Source organism: Loxodonta africana, chromosome X (assembly GCF_030014295.1).
Source record: "Loxodonta africana isolate mLoxAfr1 chromosome X, mLoxAfr1.hap2, whole genome shotgun sequence".
In the NCBI taxonomy this organism is placed as follows: Eukaryota; Metazoa; Chordata; class Mammalia; order Proboscidea; family Elephantidae; genus Loxodonta; species Loxodonta africana.
In genome coordinates, this window is record NC_087369.1 from 9,579,332 (window position 1) to 9,600,349 (window position 21,018).

Consider the following 21,018-nt stretch of genomic DNA (forward strand, 5'->3'; position numbering starts at 1 on the left):
CACGTGGGAATGCAGTGGTTATTAATTTTCCATAAACGTTTCCAAGAATGTATGTCCCATGAAGGGAAACTACTTAGCATGCTAAACTTCAGAAAATCTGAGTGCTCAGTTGAGTCTGAAGAAAGATGAAAATGAACACTTGCCATTTTAAAATACAGAAATCAAGTATGTGGTCACAACTCCTAAATTACAAAGATACATTGAAAGGGATAAAGTTTCAAAAAAAGACTCAGAAGCTCAATGTGTCTATAGGCACAATCCAATTTAGTCCTCACAGGATGGTACGTGGTAGAGTTGGGACTCAAGTTCATGTTTTGATTTTAAGGGTAGCAAATCTATCAGACAGACACGTTATCTTGAATCATTGCTTCGTGGTTTTCTTCCTTTCTCTCTGGTGCTCCTCTCCTGTCTCCTACAAGTACTCTTCTTTCTTCACCCATCCTTTAAATGTTGGTACCTTTGAGCATCCCATCTTTAGCCCTCTTTTCTTCTCACTCTGGGTAACTTCTTGGAGGGATCTCATCTATTCTTATATGATTAGAGTTTTCAAATACATACCCCAGCCCAGATCCTTCATGGAACTTTATGGCCATAAAGACAACTGCATCATGCACACATTCACTTCAAACTCACAATGTCCAAAACTCAACTCAAATGACAGGTGTTACAACAGCACTACCATCTATACTTGATTCCATCCTAAACTCCTGTTCCACTGTGGTGTAGTGAATTACTTAATATGGCCCTTCTAGCCACAGTCTTTGGAAACCCTGGTGGCATAGTGATTAAGTGCTACAGTTGCTAACCAAAAGGCTGGTGGTTCAAATCCACCAGGCGCTCCTTGGAAACTCTATGTGGCAGTTCTACTCTGTCCTATAGGGTCGCTATGAGTCAGAATCGACTCGACGGCAACAGGGTTTTTTTTTTAGCCATAGTCTTTGTGACTCCCACATAATGATATGGTAGAACTATGCAAATATAGTGTTTGTGGCCCATCAAGGGGACTGAACAGTCTGCAAAGAGTGCATATAAGGTGTGTGGAACCCTGTGGGGGTTGGACCTTGCAAAATAGGTGTATGGAGCCCTAACAAGGGGAATGGTCAGTTTTGTCATCCTGGTAGGATAAAAAAGAGAGCCAATACCGGTGCAGAGGAGGACCTACCACCAATCAGAAGAGATGGGAGTGGAGTTGTCCTTTGGACCTGGGATCCATGGCTGAGAACCTCCTAGGCCTAGGAGACAGGGAGAGCTGTTAACACTGGAGACAGTGAGAGATGGTGAGAAGCAGTAGCAGAGAAACGATGGCAGGAGAGGCAACAGAACCAAGAGACAGGTAGGAGATGGTGCGGTGGGCTTGCAAACCCACAGAGTGAGAGAGCTGAGTGCCCTCAGGCAGGAGGCTTGCTGTCAGAGTGGGATGCCTCCAGGCTTAAATTGGCAGAGCTAAAGAGCTTTGTAACACTTGGCCAAGAGTGAGAGGGCCGGAGAGAGGCCTGCCTGGCACAGCTGAGGAAAAGCTGTCCAGATCAAAGAACCGTATCCTGAGTCGTTTCTGATCCTAAATTGTAAACTGTTACTTCTCTAATAAACCCCATAATCATGAGTATTGTCTGTGAGTTCTGTGTGGCCACTGTAATGAATTATCAAACCCAGCAAAGAAGCAGAGAGTGCTGTGGGAGGGATGGCTTGGTGTCCGAATTGGTAAAGAGGTTGGGGAGAGGAAGCATGTCATGTCTGACCTCTGCTTCATAGGAATCAGCCTCAGACTATTGGTCTTGATTCTCATTTTGCCTTGCAAAGAGAGATGTGGTCAGATGCCGTTCCCACACCATTTTTACAACTTTCCTCACCCCTAATCAAGTTACTCAGCAAATCTCTATAATCTATCCACATACCAACACCCAAATCTTGGGTTACGAGACTAGCCTTCCACGCAGTATCTCTGGGTTTAGCCAAGCCTCCCTAGAATCCACTTTTAGAGAGGTGGTCTATCCAAAACGTTCATCTGATCATGTAATTTCCCAGCTATATATGTTTAATGAGCCCCCATCACTTGTAACATCTTGCATTAACCTCCTGTTGCTTTTTCCCAATGTAAAAGCACCCTCCTCCAGCCTTACCAAGCTACTTGCAGCTCTCTCAACGTACCATGCTTCTCAGTGGTTTTAAATGACTTATTTCATATGCCTTCAAAACCTTACTCCTTCTCGTCTCCTAAAATTTCTCCTAGTTCATCAGGTCTCTGCTCAGCATCACCTCCCTTTGCAGTCTCCTTGAACACTCCCAGGCTGGATTACATAGCTGCCCTGTGCCTCTGCAGCCGTCAGCACTTTGCTCGGCCCCTCCCCCTGTCTTTATTGGCTGTTCGTTTGTCCAACTCAGTCACCAGATTCCGGTCACCTTCAGGGCAAGCAAGGACTGAGTCCTGCTTCTTTGCATCCTCGGTGCTGCTTAGGGTAATGTCTTCCCACAGTGGGCACTCCATAAATATTTACTGAAGAAGTGGGAATTTTGCCCAGAAGCATCAAAATCAAATAAAGTGCTATTTTTCTATTTCTGTTTCTCCCAGGTGTTGTCTTTGACAAAATTACAGATTGTCATCATGTCATTCTGAGTTACTGCTCTATCAAAGCACACTGACTCTATGTGTTTGATCTTCTGTCATCTGTCAGTTCTTGGAGTGATTTTGTCATTTCTCTATCTTCCCTCTGGACTTTGTCCAAATTATGTCTTTCAGCTACTAAAGAGTCTAAAATATTTATCAGGATATTTCTGTGTCCCTTTTCACCTGACTGATTTCTTTTTAGAAGGTAGGATGCTGTTAAAGTGGACTATGAAATCATCCCAGAATACAAGATTTGAGTTATTTTTATTGACACCTTGAAAATAATCGTAACCCAGACTGATTACATTCCTCAGAATTTAAGAGCACAGTTTTATTTACTCGTTTGTGATTACCTTGACAGGAATTTTGTTGTTAATTAGGTATCATTTACATAGAATAAAGCTCCGTTATTGACGGCATATTCCCAAGCGTCCCTCGTGTGTATGTATGTAGAACATACCAATGAAAACCATTTGTTTTAACCCAGCACAACATATTAGTACCTCATGTAAGAAAATAAAACTAACCTCAAGCCTCATGTTTTTATGAAATAAAGAATGACGTCCCTGAAACCAAATTTCCTAGAACAGCAACATACATTCTGAGACTGTTGCCTTGATCAACGCTAAACCTCGACGACCTTTTTTGTGTTAACTGTTTAGTTCTAGAGGTTGAAAAGCCATCGACTGTTTCCCCTAAGTAAGAGAAATTACAGATGTATAAAAACCTCAGGGAGGTTTGTATTTGGGTGGGGAAAATAGGAAGCCCAGACAGCAATGGCTTAAACAAGAAGGTGTAATTTTCTCACATAAGAAGTCAGGAGGTGGGTATCCAGAGCTGGTGAAGCTACTCACCAATGGCCTTGGGGACCCGGCCATGTTCTTTCTATCCGCTCCTCCACCCTTAGCATCTCGTCCTTTGTCCATCATGATGTGACGTCATCACCAATGGCTGATGCACACCCAGGGATCCAGGCAGGAAGAAGATGGAAGGGCAAAGGATGAAGGGCAAGCCAGCAGTCTCTCTCTTTTTATCAGGAGAGCAAATGCCCTCCAGGATGCCACCTGGAAGATGCCCACTTACATGGCATGGACAGAACCAACATACCCTGGCTTTAGCTAGATGTGACCAAGGAGGTGAGGCCTACGGATGGGTGTTAGGACAGCAACTTAACTGTTCCTTCCACAATGTGGAAGTCTGGCAATCCCTGTCAATGTTTAAAAAAAATGAACTCATTTTATTTCATCTTTTTAAGCCTATACTTACTGTGTCATTCCAGATATTGAGGGGAAAAAAATCTAGCCTAGGTTATATTTCCTCCCCAGGCTCACTATCTCTTTGAGGATTCTGGGAGAAAGATTCACCCTGTGTGTTGCTAGTACTGATGGCCCATGTGTTGCAGCCACTGGTTTAACAGCAATGGCTTAAACAATGAGGGCGTAATTTTCTCACATGGCAACATGTCAGGAGATTGGCAACCAGAACCGAGAAATGTGTTATCACAGTGAGTCCACAGTGGGGAAGACTATTTCCAGCGTGCACAACAGGCTCGCCGTGAGTTTGCAACTAGAAAGACTTCAAAATGTGGTGGAGCAGAACACCTGTCCCTGAGAAATTAAATTATTTTGGGGGGGGGGCCACAGAATGGTTAATACTCATGCTTAGCTAGAAATCTCTTTCAGGGCCATGTGGGCAGTCCAGAGTTTTGAAGGCAAATGGACTTAGGTTCCGAATGCAGAGCCTTGGACAAATTACTGGCTCTCTCTGAGGTTAATATCTCCAACTGTAAGATGCGAATAACTACCCCATCTTGTATTGCTGTTTTGAAGATTTATGAGATGATATGTTACCCAGGACTGGCCTGGCGTATTGTAGTTTCAAGTTTTCTCCTTTTCCTTTTTATCAGCTCAGAGCCCTGGTGGTGCAGTAGTTAAGAGCTTGGCTGCTAACCAAAAGCTGGGTAGTCTGAATTCACTAGCTGCTCCTTAAAAACCCTGTGGGGGCAGTTCTACTCTGTCCTATACGTTGCTATGAGTCAGAATTGCTCTCCCAAAATCTAAAGTACGTTATTAGAGTCTTCCAGTTCTGTTCTGAGGAACATCATGAGTTAGTACAGATTCACTAAAACTACTCTTATCAGCATAACTCACTCCCTTCCTGACAGAGCCACCAGCCAATACTGGAGAAAATGCTGAAAATATGGTTCCCACTGACTGCAAAATAATTCACAAAGATCTCTTTGTGGGGAAAAAGAGGCTATATTTCCTAAAGTAAGGTATCCACTAGGTGGTTAGTTTGTTTGTTTGTTTGGCTGGTTTTAGTTTTTATTTTTTGGTTAAACTGCTGTACCCAGAATAAGGTCAATTAAAAGATAGGTGTTAACTGGAAGAATGGCATTTTGCAGTGAGATAAAGACTCTGCCCTTAGCCCTGGCCTGCCTAATATTAAAACTGGTACTTTGAAGGAGAAAAATGCCCAACAGGATTTCAAATTCTCGTGGACTCCAGGCCTTCTGGAGCCATGGAGGCTAGATGAACGCCTGAAACTACTGCACTGAGATAATCTTTAAATCTTAAACCAAAATTAACTTCTGAAGTCTTCTTAAAAACAAAATGGTAGTTTAGCTTAACTAGCAAAAAGTATCTGCCTTGAGCACCACACTCTTTTAAGAACTATCTATATGGAATCAAACTGACAACAGCAACTCAAAAGATGAGATAGGAACCTCAGGGGGCAGTGGGTTTATGTTAATGGAGGAGGAACTACTCAGAAAAGGATGGTGAGAACAGTTGTACAGCTTGAAGAACGCAATCAATGTCACCGAGTGGTACATGTAGTAACTGCTGAATCGGTGTTATGTTTTATTGTGTATATTCTTCCTCAATGACAAAGAGAAATTTTTAAAAGTTAGTATTTTGAAATGTTTGCGGATTATCTACTTTGGGAACAATTGCCCACTGAATGAATCATAGACCAAACATTCAACAGCATGCCCATACGGTTAAAGGTTGTGTAACAGTCGGCTCAATGGAGCAGCAATGTCATACACTGCCTGGCACTTAGCTGGCCTTTAGCCCAACAGCATTCGACAGAGATAAATGTGAACTCCTCAACACAGGCTTCAAAACTCACCAGAGTAAGGAACAGGAGAAATCTTTGGTTCAACAGCATCCATATAACAATCACACGTAGCTCTAGTTGTCTCAGTGCACAATGCTAACAAGAGCCAACAGAGAGAACCCATGGTTTACAGAAAGTTACAGCAGCTTTTTCCCCAGAAGACTGTTCTGTGAATCACTAGTTCCCTGGAATGCTAACAGATGGTATATGGTGAGGCAAAGTGCTTCACGGTCACAAACATGTGGAAAATACACAGTCAAACAAGGTTAAGCAGCCTTTCTTCCTGTGAGCCTTCAAGATGTTAGGCTTTGTGTGACTGACTTATTTCACTCAACATAATGTTTTCAAGGTTCATCCACGTTGTGGCATATACTGGGACTTCATTTTTCTTAACGGCTGAATAAATAGTCCATTATATGGATGGACCACATTTTGTTTATCTACCCATCTGTTGATAGAAACTAGGATTATTCCCACTTTTTGGCTGTTGTGAATTATGTTGCTATGAACACTGGTATACACGATTCACTTTTAGAAATCGAATCAAATATGGCAGAAGTGATGAGACGTCTCTTCTGAAAATGTGCCATAAAAGATTGTGACTAATCTATAAAGACAGAACGTAGATTAGTGGTTTTCTAGGGCTGGGTGGAATAGGGAAACCGGGGTGATGGCTAAAGGGCACAGGGTTTCCTTTTGGGGTAGTGAAAATGTTCTAAAATTGACTGCAGTGATGGTTACACAAATCTGTGAATATATTAAAAACCACTGAATTGTATACATTAATTCAGTGAATTGCGTAGTACATAAACTATATCCTAATAAACTTGTTACCAACGCTCTCTCTCTCTCTTTCTCTCCCTCCCTCTCTGGCTCTTCTCGTTGGCTCACTCTGATTAAACAAGCCGCCATGTTGAGAGCTGCCATACAGAGAAGCCCCTGTGCTGAGGAACTGAGAGAGCCTCCAGACAACAACCGGCAAGGGACTGAGACTCTCAGACCAACAGCCCGGAAGAAAGTGAATCCTGCCAACAATCACATGACTGAGCAGAAGCAATCCGTCCACAGCCAGGCCTGGAGATGCCCATGGCCCAGCCCACACCTTGACTGCAGCCTGTGAGTGACCCTGAGCCAGAAAACTCTGCTCACCTGGCCCCAGATCCTTGATATGCAGAAACTGTGAGCTAAAGCCCCTACGTTTGGGGGTTTTATTACACAGCAATAGATAACTACAACACTTCAAAAGAATCTGGCTATTCTCAACTCCATTTTCCCTTCTTTGTCACGTCCCTTTTTAGCTTCCAGGATACAGCTTTGCATAGACTCACCAATGTGATGCTTCCTGTTGGGTTATTCAGACCCTTCCTGCCTCCAGGCCTTTCCTCTTTCTGCTGTCCTCACCTGGAATACCCCTTCCCACTCTTCAACAGGAATACAATGCCCACACCTCCTTCAAGTCTTGTATTTCCTATAAAGCACAAAACCCACTTTCCACCAACTCCTATCACCAGCTCAAGGGGATTTTCCCCAACTAGGAATTTTTAGGGTACAAGTTAACTCGTTGAGCCTTAATATCACACGCTATCTTTCTTGTATAGTTGACCATAAGAAAGATTTTAAGTCACTTTTCAGGGAAAAATAAAGTTTACTGTTTTCTCTCAACAGGCATATTTCTGTATACATTTTTATAAATGTGTATTTATTTATCTTTTGCTTTGTTTCAAGTTTTATTTGCATCTCTGTAGTATCCCTTTTCATAATTTCTAAGGAATAGCCATTTTTGTCCTTTGGAGAGCAATACATTGCATTGCATTTTTCACATATTAAAACCTACCTTAGTTATCTAGTGCTGCTATAACAGAAAAAACCTGCCTATCTTAGTTATCTAGTGCTGCTATAACAGAAAAAACCTACTATCTTTTTTTTATCTTAGTTATCTAGTGCTGTTATAACAGAAAAAACCTACCTATCTTAGTTATCTAGTGCTGCTATAACAGAAACACCATAAGGGGATGACTTTAACAAACAGAAATATATTTTCTCACAGTTTAGGAAGCGAGAAGTCCAAATTCAGAGTGTCAGCTCTAGGTGAAGGCTTTCTCTCTCTCTGTCAGCTCTAGGGGCAGGTCCTTGTCATCAATCTTCCCTTGAATCTAGGAGTTCCCCAATACAGGGACCCTGGGTTCAAAGGACACACTCTACTCCTGGCTCTTCTTTCTTGGTGGTATGAGGTCCCTCTCTTCTCTGCTCACTTCTCCCTTTTATATCTCGAAAGTGATTGACTTAAAAAAAAAAAAAGTGATTGACTCAAGATATAACTAATCCCATGGAGTGTGTCTTGCCCCATTAACATAACTACCTCTAACTCTGCCTCATTAATATCATAGAGGTGAGGATTTATAAAACATAGGTTTTTGTTTTTGTTTTTTTTTAGGATTATTACCTCAGATCACAAAATGGAGGACATACTCGATACTGGGAATCATAGCCTAGCCAAGTGACATACATTTTGGGGACACAATTCAATACATAACATTCCACCCTTTGGCCCAGAAAAATTCATGTAAAACACATTCACCCCATCATAAAAAAAAAACCAACCCAAAAGTCTGAAATCAACTCCAAGTGCAAATTCCATCCTGGGATAAAATTCTCCTTCATCTGTGATATCTAGAATACAAGTTATCTGCTTCCAAAGTACAATGGAACAGGCACAAGGTAGACATTTCCATTATAAATGGGAGAAAGCGGAGGTAAAGAAGGGATAACAGGTACCAAGCAAGTCCAAAACCCAGCAGAACACACTGCATTACCTCTCAAGGCTTGAAAATAATCCTCTGTTCTCTGAGACCCTTTAGGCAATGGCCCTGGCCTCCTGACTCTGTGTGTTGGCCATGCCCTCTGGACTCTGGATGAGGCCCCTCGGCCCTGGGCTTCAACTTTGCCTTCCAGGCCTACTGGGATGGCAACTCTGCTCCCTTGGCTTTGGGCAGCCCCATTCTCCTAGTCCATCTGAGTGGAGACTCCACTCCTTTGGCCCCAGCAGGCCCAGTTCTCCTGCCTCTGGGGCATGGCAACCCCACCCCCTCAGCTTTGGGCAGCCGATCTGGTCCCATGCCCCTGGCACTTGTGAACAACAGCCCCACACTCCAGAACTGAGTTGGAGAGGATCCGACTCTTTGAAACCTGGGAGGCTGTGGCCCCACCCTTTGAGACCTAGCAGGCCCTGGTTCCACCCTTTGAGACTGAGACTCTCCTTCCATTGCTCCTTGTCTCTTCAACTTCTGCTTCCTGGTTCCTTGACTTCTCAGTGTGAAGACACTCAGCTCTCTTGCTCCGTGGGTTGGCACACCTAGCTCCACCAACAAGTGCCCAGAGGCACCCCACTCCACAGGAAGCCTCCTGCCCAAAGGTACTCAGATTTCTCGCTTTGTGGGCCGGCTCCCATGCCATCTTGTGCCAGTATCCTAGTTCTGCTGCCACTGCTTCCCACCATCTGTGCCCTCTCTGGTTTTACAGGTCTCCTTACTTCCTTCTGAATCCTCATCAGAATTGTCTTTGATGTTCGTAATTCCACCAACAGTCTCTACAAGGCAATCTAGGCTTTTACTATTCGGCACTTGAAAACTCTTCTGGGCTCTACCCGTTACTCAATTCCAAAACCACTTCCATGTTGTAGGTATCAGTTAGACCTGCAGCTCACTTTTGGTACCAAATTCCATCTATAATAGAAATGTAATACAAATACCACAAATGGATGGCTTTAACAAACAGAGATATATTTTCTCATAGTTTAGGAGGCTAGAAGTCTGAATGCAAGGTGCTGGCTCTAGGGGAAGGCTTTCTCTCTATGTCAGCTCTGGGGGAAGGTCCTTGTCATCAATCTTCCCTGGGATCTGGGAGTTTACCAGTTTAGGGACCCCAGATTCAAAAGATGCTCCTGGTTCCTCTTTCTTGGTGATACAAGGTCCCTCTCCTCTCTGCTCACTTCACTCTTCTATATCTCAAAAGAAACTGACTCAAGATACAACCTAATCCTGTAAATTGTGTCCTGCCTCATTAACATAACTGCTTCTAATACCACAGCATTAGCGTATAGAGGTGAGGTTTTACAACACATAGGATAATTACATCAGATCACAAAATGGAAGACAACCACACAATACTGAGAATCATACCACATCCAAGTTGACACACATTTTGGGGGGACACAATTCAATCCACAACACTACCATTATCCAATTAGTACCAATTTAGATTTCAAATCGTTTGCTATGCTATAATTCTGTATTTACTTTTAATTATTCACCACTACATGTCTATTTTCAGATTCTCAAATATCATTTAAATTCAGCCACTGTAGCATTATCCATCTCTTTAGCATCCCGCCTAGTACTTGTACTTGGATTCAAGCCAGATTCATCGCCTTTTAAAGGCTTGAACTTACTGCCAGACATCTGGTGGCAAAGGAAAATTGGTTCCAAATTTGGAGGCTCTAATTCAAAATGGAAACCCTGGTGGTGCAGTGGTTAAGAGCTACGGCTGCTAACCAAAAGGTCAGCAGTTCGAATTCACCAGGCATCCCTTGGGAACACTATGGGACAGTTCTACTCTGTCCTGTAGGGTCACTATGAGTCAGAATTGACTTGACAGCAACGGGTTTGGTTTTTTTAATTCAAGATGAACTTCATTTCATCCCAGGTTCTTCTTTATTATTCCCTCTATCATCCCTTTGGATGAAATGAAATTTATATGAAAATGTTTTTGTAGATAAACAGAAGCTGATACCGTAGACAATGAATAGGGAAGGAATACACTAAGAGGTTAATAACAAGGGGGAAAACACTGAGAAATATTTTCCAGGCTAAAATATTTGAAGGTTGGCCAAAGTCATCGTTAACTAATTTTAGACTTCTCCAACCACTGTCCAAGAGAAATAGTTTACATTCCACTCCCATATACCCACAAGCTCAAGTGATTTACAATCTGATTTCTGCTTTGTAAACTCAGATACACTTTAACATAGCTTCTGTGATGTGGCTCTAATATAGAATACACCCTGAGAAAGCAGTTTGCCAAAGTTAAGAAAGTATAATTTGAAAGACAATTATGCGAATCTGTTTTTCACAGCTGATAGTTTCCAGGGCTCTGGGCTCATAAAATTGTCTACGCTCCACAATGCCATCAATGTAAATTTGGTTTACGTTTAAATTTCTTAAATAATAAATAAGTAAATATACAAAAAAAAGATTATATCCTATCTGTTTTTGTTAGGAATTTACTTAATGATTCACAGATCTTCATACCTAGTGTTTACCTATAAAAATAGAACAAACTGGCTTTACCAACACACACACACACACACACACACAAGCACTCAATACTGCTGTTGTTCTCAGAGTCTCTCCGCAGGCCTGCGAGTGCTGCAGAACACAACACTCCCTGACTTATGAGCTGCTGTGTCATCTTCTCAGTGATCCAAAGCAAGGGCAACACGGTAGGAGGCAATCCTCCAACGAGGGTAAGGCAGAATTTCTCCCGGACTTGCAAAAACCACTACATACCTACTCCTCCTGGAGATCAGCGCGAGATTCTGTACTGTTTTCTTTCCCATCTTGCTTCCTTCAATGCACATCTCATTTCATATTGAACAAGCAAAGGAGAAACAGATTCTACCCGTATTCAGCCCCCATGCAAAGAGAAAGCAACCGAATCCACTGCTGGCAATACGGGCATCCTAGGATCCCTTCCCGCTGCCCTGCACCCCCATTCCCACCCAGCCTCCACACCTGTAAATCTCACACTGCACCGACAGGCCCCCCAAGTGCCACTCTCCAGGAATGTCTCCAAGAGGGACTGAACAGTGGATGCAGAATTCGCTGGACCTGCATTCCTACCGATGTGTGTTTTTGGCACTGCTCTGCAGACATGATGAGTGAAGTGGCACTCAGGCAAACCAGGTCTCCGTGGGGCCCAGATTCTGCAAACCAGAGTACAAGGAACGAGGCAGCTCCTGCCCAGTGAAGTCCCGGTGAGTCAATGAAAAACACTCACCGTGGCTAAACTCTACAAGCTTTTACATTTAAGATTTCAAGGTCCTGTTCTATTTGCAAGATGTTGTGTAACACCGCCTCAGGGACTAAGCAGAGATGACGAACTCTTTTTTTACCTGAATTCTTCCTTTTCTGTTCCCACCTTTTGACTTCCATTCTGCTCTCCCGTGCCCTACTATCCCCTACTTGCTTCTCTTATTTTTTTTTTTAAAAAAATTACGCTCAAATAATATTAGGCATTTTCTTCTTAAAACTTAATGTTGCTTTAGTTGAGCAATAGTGAAGCATATTCATTAAGGGCAGACTAAAATTTCTGTCTGCCGCTTACCTGCTGTGTGACCTTGGGTGAGCCACATAACCTCTCTGTTCTTCAGTACCTTCTGCATTACATGGGCTGAGTAACAGTACCTATCTCATGAGGCTCTAAAGCATTAAAACATGCAAACCACTTACACCAGTGCCTGAGACATAGGAAGGGCTTTCTTTATCAAGGCTGGCTCTTAATATGTGTAGACACCTATCTGAATACTAACCAAAAAAACTCATCGCCCTCGAGTCGATTCCAATTCATAGCAACCCTATAGGACAAAGTAAGACTGCCCCATAGAGTTTCCAAGGACCGCCTGGTGGATTCGAACCGCCAACCTTTTGGTTAGCAGCCGTGGCACTTAACCACTACGTCGCTGAATACTTTCTCATCTTTGTCATACTTTTCCATGCTCCTACTTGAGAGATCTCTTCTACCAAGTGCTACAATACCACATCCGTCTGGTTTTCCTTCACGTTTCATAACTAACTTTTCTGAACGATCTTAACCAGTTCTACTCCTTTGACTCAACTCTCAAGGCAGGTATTTCACTGTGATGTTGTGAAAAAGCAAAGTGGGCTCAGAGTCCTTTGTTTGCATCCTAAAATGAGAGGGAACATATTTCAAACTGTCTTCATTCATTCATTCCTTCATTATGTGCTAGGTACTGTATTAGGATTCACTGTGAAAACAGAACACTAGAGAAGGAAGAGGAAGAGGAAGAAAAGGATGAGAGAGGAGAGGAAAAAGGAGGAGGAAGGAGAAGATAACCAACAATAAGGTAATAATAATGGCGGGCATTTCTGAAGCCTTTATGTGCACCAGGCACCGGCCGGAGGGCTTCCCATGCATCACCTCCCTCACGCAATACTCAGAACTCCCCTGTGATATCGGCATTGAAGCCCATCATGGTCAACAAGCCACCTGGTCTACTAAGCTTGACCTGGGGAATTGTTTTTAAAAAATGGGGCATTAGGCAAGCAAATTCCCAACTCTGACTTATAACCCTTAGTTCTAGAATGAAGAACATTTTCTAACATATATAACATATATTCTAACATATATTTGGATTCAGCACAGATACCATCAGGATAAAAAGAAAATACTCAAGTTGTCAAGGATTTCACTTTACTTGGATCCACAATTAACGCCCACGGAAGCAGCAGTCAAGACATCAAAGGGCGCATTGCACTGGGCAAATCTGCTGCAAAAGACCGCTTTAAAGTCTTAAAAAGCAAAGATGGCACTTTAAAGACTAAGGTGCGCCTGACCCAAGCCAGAGTGTTTTCAATCACCTCATACGCATGCCAAAGCTGGACAATGAATAAAGAAGCCCAAAGAAGATTCAATGCTTTGAATTAAGGTGTTGGAAATGAATACTGAATACGTACATCATCAACTGCCAGAAGAATGAACAAACGTGTCTTGGAAGAACTACAGCCAGAATGCTCCTTAGATGCTCCTTAGATGCAAGGATGGCGAGACTTCATCTCACTTACTTTGGACACGTTATTAGGAGGGACCAGTCCCTGGAGAAGGACATCATGCTTGGTAAAGTAGAGAGTCAGCAAAAAAGAGAAAGATCCTCAACGAGATGGACTGACACAGTGGCTGCAACAATGGACACTGGACAGTGTTTCATTCCGTTATACATAGTATCACTGTGAGTCAGAATCGACTGCATGCCACCTAACAACAATAGCTGTAGAAACACCGTCTGCACTTTAAGAGCTCGTGTGTGAGCGAATTTCTAAATACAGATACCAATAAAGATACAGATGATATAAAAAATATATATATATAGATACAGATAATATAGACACAGATTGTCATGGATTGAATTGTGTCCCCAAAAAATGTGTATCAACTTGGTTAGGCCATGATTTCCAGTATTGTGTGGTTGTCCTCCATTTTGTGATTATAATTTTCCTATGTGTTGTAAATCCTAATCTCTGCCTGTGGTTAATGAGGCAAGATTAGATTATGTTAAAGAGGATGACAGTGGGATTGTAACACCCTTACTGAAGTCACACCCCTGATTCAATGTAAAGGGAGTTTCCCTGGGGTGTGGCCTGCCCCACCTTTTATCTTACAAGAGATGAAAGGAAAAGGAAGCGAGCAAAGAGTGGGGAAACCTCATACCACCAGGAAAGCAGCACTGAGAGCACAACGCTTCCTTTGGACCTGAGGCTGCTGCGTGGAGAAGCTCCGAGACCAAGGGAAGGTTGATGACAAGGATCTTCCTACAGAGCCAACAGAGAGAAAGAGCTTCCCCTGGAGCTTGCGCGCTGAATCGGGACTTCTAGCCTGCTAGATGGTGAGAGAGTAAACTTCTCTTTGTTAAAGCCATCCATGGGTGGTATTTCTGTTACAGGAGCAGCACATAACTGAGACACAGGTATGGATGATACAGATACAGATAGGCACATACGTTTGTAAATGTAAGTATGAACATCAATTTATAAATATCGAGCATTCAAAGCACTGAAATCCATGAAGTGCTAAAAAAACAATTTCTACAAATAATGAATTTTATAAAGTCTACGGTGGAAAAAATATATCTTTAGGACAATCCAGCCAAATGCCTCAATGATACAGACTGATGACTGATTATTTTAAAGAAAGTGCTAGCCCAGTGCCAATGAAATTGATAGGACACGCAAATCACAAAAGGTGCTGAAGACAGAGATGTCATTTAACAGGAAAGGACAAAGACGTCAAAAATAAAAATGAAATAACCTTCTCAGATCATTGAAACGAATGGGTTGCCATTTCCAACAGTTAACCTTGTACCCGTCCCGATAAGAGCTGAGTCCTCAGCCGGGCTGGGCAAGCAGAAGAGCACGTGGGGCCCAGTATCTGAAGGAGGCTTAAGCTGGGCGATGACAGGGTCCACAAACAAGTCGATTTATTAAGAAGCAGAGCCGCCCAACGTCCTCTCTCACAGGAATCCCTAAGTCCCAACTTCACCCTAAACTTTTTAAAGTGAAGGAGAAATTTACTGTCGTTAGCCAGAGAGTCTATTTGGCTCCCAATCAGCACTAACTGTGTCTATGTTGCCTAAGCAACCTGTGGCATTTAGTTATTTATGTCCCTTCTCTCTTCCCAAAGGATTTGAAAGAAGGAGTGAAGCTATTAAGGAACACGCCACATTTTCCACTGTTACCCTTATCGATGGTATGGCTGCTGCTGTAGTCACTGAAAGAGCTCTAGCAAAAACCACTTGGCAAAGCAAAAGGGAACTTTAGGCCGAATAGGAAACCGAGGAGACAGAAACAATGCCTCCTTCTACAAGACACACACACACACACACACCTGTTGCCATCGAGTCGATTCCAACTCATAGCAACCCTGTAGGACAGAGTAGAACTGCCCCATAGAGTTTTCAAGGAGTGACCTTCTGGTTAGCAGCCGTAGCACTTAACCACTATGCCACCAGGGTTTCCATATATACACACACACACATAGATTTATATACATATATATATACACACACACACAGATATCTATATAGGACATACATACACACACACACACACACACATATGTATAACCTGTAAAAGATGAAGCCTGTGTCAGGCAGAAAACTGTCAGAGAAGGAAAACTCAGATTATTTTTCACTAATAGAAGACAACAGTAAAGTGTTAAGACTGTACCCTATCAAAGATGGAAAAGTCATGAGACCCAGAAAACCAGGGCAGTCCCGTTGAGTTCCAGTTCTCACAGGTTTCATTGTCATATATCCTGAGTCCCTGTGTGGTGCAAACAGTTACCATGTTCAGCTGCTAACTGCAAGGTTGGAAGTTCGAGTCCACCCAGAGGGACTTCAGAAGAAAGGCCTGGCAATCTACTTCTGAAAAATCAGCCACTGACAACCCTCTGGATCACAGTTCTACTCTGATACACATGGGGTCACCATGAGTCAGGGTCAATTTGATGACACTGGTGGTTTGTGGACATTGTAATTCGTGACAGCTCCTTTTAATTCCTGACCACGGTGGTGGGATCACTTATCACAGTGTAAGTGGGTACCTGCTTTGCACATCTAGCACAATGATGAGTTTGTGCCGTTGCAGCTGCGTTCACCTGATGACTTACAAGAGGCGGTTTACTGGGGCCACAGGTCTGTGGCCCAGAAGCAGGAAGAAGGCATGAGACGTGCTGGAGGAACACACACACACACACACACACTGACACCCTGGACTCCTCTGCTTGGTGTTCTAGTTAATACCTTACACGGCACAAAAGCGAATCAAAACCACCAGTCAGTAAGCCACTCGTGCTGTCTCCTCTAACCTTACTTATTGGGGCTCATTTTCACTTTTCTTCCCGCCTTCAGCCACGTTCTGTGAAGATGTAAATACAACTAAGTTCCTTTTTAGGACATTTTTATTGCAGCATATTTTTTTCTGCCTCTTGCCATCTTATTATGTTATCTCACCAACTGCCAGAGAAACTTGAAACAGATGTTCCAAACAGGAGATAGCACAGAGGGAATTTCCCTCACAGCCACAATGACAGGGAAGCTCTTAGAATTCAGCTGTGCTCACCTGTTGTGCTACTTTGAGCCCTGAATGTTCAGTGGAGAGAAAGATTCACATCTGAAATGTAGAGCTAAGCATATCTCTGCGAAAGAAGGTGGAACGTGGAAGGGAACACCACATCTTGGAGGCAGGAGTGAGGGGGAACTGGACTGATTGCTTATGGGACATTGAGCTTCTCTTAAGAGGGAGAGGAAGTTTGGAACCGGATATTGGTGATGGTTGCACAAATGATGAATGTTATCAAAGCCACCATGGTGGGGCAGTGGTTAAGCACTTGGCTGCTAACTGGAAGGTCGGTAGTTCGAATCCACCAGCCTCTCCACGGGAGGAAGATGTGGCAGTCTGCTTCTGTAAAGATTACAGCCTTGGCAAAGTCATAGAAGCTTCCTAGGCGCATGCAAACACCTTGAAGGACCAAGTTACTGGTGCTAAGGGGTGGGGACCATGGTCTCTGGGGACATCTAGGTCAACTGGCATAACATACTTCTAAAGAAAATGTCCTACATCCTACTTAGGTGAGTAGCGTCTGGGGTCCTATAAGCTCACAAGCAGCCATCTAAGATACATCTATTAGTCCCAGCACATTCGGAGCAGAGGAGAACGAAGAAAATCAAAGACACGAGGGAAATATTAGCCCAAAGGATTAATGAACCACGTGAACCACAGCGTCCACCAGCCTGAGCCCAGAAGAAGTAGATGGTGCCCAGCTACCACCACCACCCGCTCTGACAGGGATCACAATAGAGGGTCCTGGACAGAGCGGGAGAAAACTGTAGAACAAAATTCAAATTCACAAAAAAAGACCAGACTTACTAGTTTGACAGTGACTGGAGGAACTCACGAAACTATGGCCCCCGGAAAGCCTGCTAACTCAGAAGAGAAGCCACTCCCAAAGTCCAGTTTTCAGCCAAAGATTAGACAGGCCTGTAAAACAAACAATAGCACACGTGAGGAATGTGCTTCTTAGTTCAATCAAGTCTAGGAGACCAAATGGGCAACACCTGCCCCAAATCAAAGATGAGAAGGCAGGAAGGGACAGGAAAACTGGACTAATGGACATGGCGAACCCAGGGTGGACCAGGTAAGGGGGAGGGTGCTGATACAACACAGGCATTGTGACTAATGTCATAAAACAACTTGTGTATGAAACTTTTGAACGGAAAACTAATTTGTGCTGTAAACTTTCATCTAAAACACAATAAAACTAAAAAAAAAAAATTCCAGCCTTGGAAATCCTATGGGGCAATTCTACTCCATCCTATAGGATCACTAGGAGTCGTAAGCGACTCAACAGCAATGGGTTTTGGGTATATATAATTTTTTAAAAACAATTAAAAAAGGGAGGGAAAAAAACCACACCTTGGCAGTTTAGGAAAAAAAAAAGAAAATGAGAGGTCAGGCTCCTCTAATTACAGATACTCTGAGATAACATGCAAGTTGCCTTGTGGAACTCGAACAAAAAGATATGCAAGCACACTGTCTGGAAGGAGTCTACTGTTGGCTGGTGCTCGGACATTTTGGTGAACAAGTATTTTTCTCCTGGGATGGTGTTGCTGCGCTGGATTTCAGCTGAGTTTTCTATTTGACACATTTGCCAATGAAGCTTCCCATACTCAGACAGACATAAAAATCCTTACCTTACAGTATGTGAGGAAGAAGGATGGGAATGAGAGGAAAAATTGGGAGGAGGAAAAACAGGAATTTGTAAAATCCTAACTGGTCCATTAAACATACTCAAGGCAGGGAATTTGATTCTTTGTAATCTTGTGGAAATGTATGCGTCTTTCCACAAGTATGAACAGGAATAACAGACAATACAGCTCACAAGCTTCCGGTTCCAGAAAGGAGACTTGGTACATACTTCTAGAGCCTTTCCTTCTTAAGACTTATTGAAGTGATGGTGAACAAATAATTAAAATGACAATCCCTGACAAGGAAAGCTTTACGGTGTGAAACTATCAGCAGATGTGCAATTTGAACAAAACTCTGGAGCAGGGTTTCTCAGCCATGGCACTAGTGACATGTGGTGCCGGATTGTTCTCTGTGGTGGGGGTCGTCCTATGCACTGCAGGATGCCGAGAAGCAGCCCCGGTCTCTACCCACTAGATGCCAGGAGCACCACCCAGCTGTGACAACCAAGTCTCCAGGCATAGTCAAATGTCCCCTGGGACACCACAGCCCTGGTTGACAACCACCGGCCTAGAGGACAGACAGCACGTGAAGGGAGCTTCAGTCACGGCACAGGGCAGAGGGGACTGCAGCCTAGAGCACGTGCAGAGTGTGTGCCAAACTGCATGGCACGGCACCACAGACAGCCCAACTGGAAGCCACCTATAACACAGCGGGGGGTCACAGAGACAGAGGGAGTTCACAAGCAGAAAGCACTGGGATCCAGTGACAGTCACAGGCAGGGCAGTGCGATAACTGCACACAGGAACACACCCGTGTACACACACTTTCTCTCTCACACATATATGCACACACATGCACACCCACATATATGCACACATTTTTCTCTCACACTCACATGCACCGACGTACAGGAGCACATATTCATGTAGTTTCTCATGCGCATGCACTCACACACGTACACGACACACATGCACACGCACACACAAATATACATACACACGCGCATGCACACACTTTCTCTTCCACTCACAGACATGTGCACGCGCATATTCACACTTTTTCTCACACACACACTCTCACTCACACACATGCAGACTTCACACACACACACTCTCACACATGCACACACATAAAAAAAAAACACAAATCTGTTGCCATCAAGTCACTTCTGACTCCTAGCGACCCTACAGGACAGAATAGAACTGCCCCATAGGGTTTCCGAGGAGCACCTGGTGGATTCCAACTGCTGATCTTGTGGTCAACAGCCGTTAGCTCTTAACCACTATGCTACCAGGGTGTCCCTGCATGCACACACACACGAGAATACTCTCACATGTATACACACACACACACGTAGTTTCTCTCGCACATGTCCACACACACTTTCTCTCACACACATGCAAAAACTCACACACGTACACTTTCACACACGCACACACATTCATTTTTACACACATGCGCACACACGTACACACGTGCGCACACACGTACACACGTGCGCACACACGTACACACTTTCACACAGTTTCTCTCAAACACATACACTCACACACACACATATATCGCAGGCAGAAAGCATGCAGCCAGGCATTTATTCCTGAGGTAAAGATGGAAGGTTCTTGTATAAACTGAACAAGCACCTTGGGGAGAATTCTGTCATCTGTGGACAGCACCAAAGTCTTGGCACTGGTGCCTAGTAGGATAACAGCAGGCTCCCAGAATAACACCTGTGACACTCGGCAGCACAAACTGAGCTGGCCGGCCAACAACCCCTTGCTCGTACAGAGCCGTCAACACCATTTCTCCTGCATAACAGGAGAGCCAGAGTCGTGAGCCACCTGGGAAAGCAAGCAGCATGGACCAGGAAGGTGAACATAAAGAGAAATCCTAAATGCCAAGAAAAGCGAGATGGATTGGGGCTGGGGGGACAAAAAGAAAAAAAAATTAATTTGCTCAGAAATATTTTATATACTTTCATCAAAAACAAAATCAAGACCCTGCTTATTAAAAAAAATTTTTTTTAATCAGAACACAAGAGAATACTGAGAAATTCAAAACATGATGTCTGAAATTAGAAGTTTTATCCATTCCGAGAGTAAAACTGACAAATAGGAGTTCTAGACAAAGAGAACGGAGAAAATAGGGAAGGATATTTCCCAAGAAATTATAAAACAAAGAAGGTTCTTTCCTTGTACCTTCAATTTAAATGTGTCCCCCAAGTGCTGAAGCGGATGAACGAAAATGATCTTCACCCAGGCACAGCTCTGAGCAATTCTAGAAGAGTTGATCTCATACAACATGTTAAAAACTAGGGGTAATATCTCCAAAGTTCTGACAAAAAACAAAAACACCAACATGCCATGCAGTCAAACCAGTAACGAAGTATAAAAACAAGATAAAGAAACTTTTAGGCCTGCAAGAACACAGACGGCTTACCTCTCACGTGACCCTTCCTAAGAAGGATTTAGCTGTCACAAAAGTTGTCTGTAAACCAAGAAGAAAAAAATTATGATCCAGGAACAATGGCACCTACCCACAGGAGCAAAGATGGCAAGTCCCAGGATGACAGCTGTGAGCAGCAGCAAGAGCGATCGGTAGACTGAGGCAGGAGGATGGAATGTTCTAGGGTGGGGCCAGGAGATGTACATTTAGAGCAAGCTTTTTGAGAACAAAACAGGGACCCTTCACACTAGAACGAAAAGCGCACCCAAAAAACAATTTTGCAACACTTGGGGTCACCATGAGTCAGAATCTACT

General features: G+C 43.4%; 1 protein-coding gene across 1 annotated transcript in view; it reads right to left on the reverse strand.

Annotated features, from left to right (window-relative positions):
- ANOS1 (anosmin 1) overlaps nucleotides 1-21,018 on the reverse strand; it is a 635,904-nt gene that overhangs the window by 472,866 nt on the left and 142,020 nt on the right. The window contains exon 2 of the mRNA XM_064277948.1: nucleotides 17,443-17,553. The gene's annotated coding sequence lies outside the window, so the exon portion shown is untranslated. The remainder of the gene's footprint in view (nucleotides 1-17,442; nucleotides 17,554-21,018) is intronic.